Source organism: Callorhinus ursinus, unplaced genomic scaffold, assembly GCF_003265705.2.
Source record: "Callorhinus ursinus isolate GAN/ISIS: 27379988/994484 unplaced genomic scaffold, GSC_fseal_2.0 scaffold35, whole genome shotgun sequence".
Taxonomy (NCBI): domain Eukaryota; kingdom Metazoa; phylum Chordata; class Mammalia; order Carnivora; family Otariidae; genus Callorhinus; species Callorhinus ursinus.
In genome coordinates this window covers 253,998-257,130 of record NW_027397097.1, presented here as the reverse complement: position 1 = coordinate 257,130, position 3,133 = coordinate 253,998, and the positions used below count along the sequence as shown (strand labels likewise).

The following is a 3,133-nucleotide window of genomic DNA, read 5'->3' as shown; positions in this document are numbered from 1 at the left end:
TCATTTGAGACACAGAGATACAGAGAGAGAAAGCATGAGCAGGGAGAGAGGCAGAGGGAGAAGCAGGCTCCTCGCTGAGCCAGGAGCCCGATGCGGGGCTCGACCCCACGACCCCGGGATCATGACCTGAGCCGAAGGCAGATGCTTAACCATCTGAGCCACCCAGGCGCCCCTCTTTAAAATTTAAGATACAGTTTCTTCTAGGAGATCAAAATATCCCCTAAATCACTAGTGTATGGCTTTGTTCTAGTCTCCTGCCTGATCATATTCTCTCCTTTTTTTTTTCTTTTCTCTTTTTTTTTAATCTTCTTTCTTTTTTCAAACAACTTCTTATCTTAGCAATTCCTTTTATAAAATCTTTTATACTTTTGATCTTTACAGTCATCTTCCATCCCTTCATTGTATCAGCCCTTATTTTGTACATATATAAGTCTTTCTTCCTTTAAAATTTTAGGAGGCACTTTCTTCTAACAGACCAAAATACACCCAAAATCTAGTGTGTGGCACTGATCTATACACTAGTTTGATCATATTTGATCATATTCCGGTTTTTTTTGTTTTGTTCTGTTTTTGTTTGTTTTTATCTTTTTCTTTTTCTCTTTCTTTTTTTCTTTTTTCCCTTTCTTTTCCCCTGGTTTCAGGTCTTTTCTGATTTGTATACAGTATATTTGCTGGGGACGTTGTTAACCTGTTAGCATTTTGTTCTCTCATTCATCTATTCTCCTCTGGACAAAATGACAAGACGAAAAAAATCACCTCAGCAAAAAGAACAAGAGGTAGTACCATCAGCCAGGGACCTACTCAATATGGACATTAGTACGATGTCTGACCTAGAGTTCAGAATCATGACTTTAAAGATACTAGCTGGGCTTGAAAAAAGCATGGAAGTAATTAGAGACACCTTTTATGGAGAAATAAAAGAACTAAAATCTAACCAAGTCGAAATCAAAAAGGCTATTAATGAGGTGCAATCAAAAATGGGGGCACTAACTGCTAGGATAAATAAGGCAAAAGAGAGAATCAGCGATATAGAAGACCACATGATGGAAAATAAAGAGGCTGAGAAAAAGAGAAACAACTACAGGATCACGAGGGCAGAATTCGAGAGATAAGCGATACCATAAGATGAAACAACATTAGAATAATTGGGATCCCAGAAGAAGAAGAAAGAGAGAGAGGGGCAGAAGGTATATTGGAGAAAATTATAGCAGAGAACTTCCCTGATGTGAGGAAGGAAACAGGCATTAAAATCCAGGAGGCACAGAGAACCCCTCTCAAAATCAATAAAAATAAGTCAACACCCCGACATCTACTAGTAAAACGTAGGAGTCTCAGAGACAAAGAGAAAATCCTGAAAGCAGCTCGGGAGAAGAGATATGTAACTTATAATGGTAGAAACATTAGATTGGCAACAGACCTATCCACAGGGACCTGGCAGGCCAGAAAGGACTAGCATGATATCTTCAGAGCACTAAACGAGAAAAATATGCAGCCAAGAATACTATATCCAGCTAGGTTGTCATTGAAAATAGAAGGAGAGATAAAAAGCTTCCAGGACAAACAAAAACTAAAGGAATTTGCAAACAGGAAACCAGCCCTACAGGAAATATTGAAAGGGGTCCTCTAAGCAAAGAGAGAGCCTAAAAGCAGCATAGATCAGAAAGGACCACAGACAACATACAGTAACAGTCACCTTACAGGCAATACAATGGCACTAAATTCATACCTTTCAATAGTTCCCTGAATGTAAATGGGCTAAATGCCCCAATCAAAAGACACAGGCTATCAGATTGGATTAAAAAACAAGACCCATCCATATGCTGTCTGCAAGAGACTCATTTTAGACCCAAAGACACCCCCAGATTGAAAGTGGGGGGGTGGAAAACCATTTACCATGCTAATGGACACCAAAAGAAAGCTGGGGTGGCAATCCTTATATCAGACAAATTAAATTTTAAAACAAAGACTGTAATAAGAGATGAGGAAGAACACTATAACCTACTTAAAGAGTCTATCCAACAAGAAGATCTAACAATTGTAAATATCTATGCCCCTAACATGGAAGCAGCCAATTATATAAGGCAATTAATAACAAAAGCAAAGAAACACATTGGGATTTCATCAAGATAAAAAGCTTTTGCACAGCAAAAGAAACAGTCCACAAAACCAAAAGACAACCGACAGAATGGGAGAAGATATTTGCAAATGACATATCAGATAAAGGGCTAGTATCCAAAATCTATAAAGAACTTCTCAAACTCAACACCCAAAGAACAAATGATCCAATCAAGAAATGGGCAGAAGACATGAACAGACATTTTTCCAAAGAAGACATCCAAATGGCCAACAGACACATGAAAAAGTCCTCAACATCACTCGGCATCAGGGAAATCCAAATCCAAACCTCAATGAGATACCACCTCACACCCGTCAGAATGGCTAAAATTAACAAGTCAGGAAACGACAGATGTTGGCGGGGATGCGGAGAAAGGGGAACCCTCCTACACTGTTGGTGGGAATGCAAGCTGGTGCAACCACTCTGGAGAACAGTATGGAGGTTCCTCAAACAGTTGAAAATAGAGCTACCATACGATCCATCAATTGCACTACAGGGCATTTACCACAAAGATACAAATGTAGGAATCCAAAGGGGTACGTGCATCCCAATATTTATAGCAGCAATGTCCACAATAGCCAAACTGTGGAAAGAGCCAAGATGTCCATCGACAGATGAATGGATAAAGAAGATGTGGGATATATACACAATGGAGTATTATGCAGCCATCAAAAGGAATGAGATCTAGCCATTTGCAACGACGTGGATGGAACTGGAGGCTGTTATGCTGAGTGAAATAAGTCAATCAGAGAAAGACATGTATCATATGACCTCACTGATATGAGGAATTCTTAATCTCAGGAAACAAACTGAGGGTTGCTGGAGTGGTGGGGGATGGGAGGGATGGGGTGGCTGGGTGATAGACATTGGGGAGGGTGTGTGCTATGGTGAGTGCTGTGAATTGTGCAAGACTGTTGAATCTCAGATCTGTACTTCTGAAACAAATAATGTAATATATGTTAAGAAGAAAAAAAGAAGAAGAAGATAGCAGGAGGGGAAGAATGAAGGGGAGTAAGT

The 3,133-nt window shown here is 39.7% G+C and overlaps 1 protein-coding gene across 1 annotated transcript in view; it reads right to left on the bottom strand.

Annotated features, from left to right (window-relative positions):
* Positions 1-3,133, bottom strand: part of LOC112806288 (olfactory receptor 52A1-like) — a 33,920-nt gene that overhangs the window by 30,513 nt on the left and 274 nt on the right. The gene's annotated exons all lie outside the window — the stretch shown is intronic.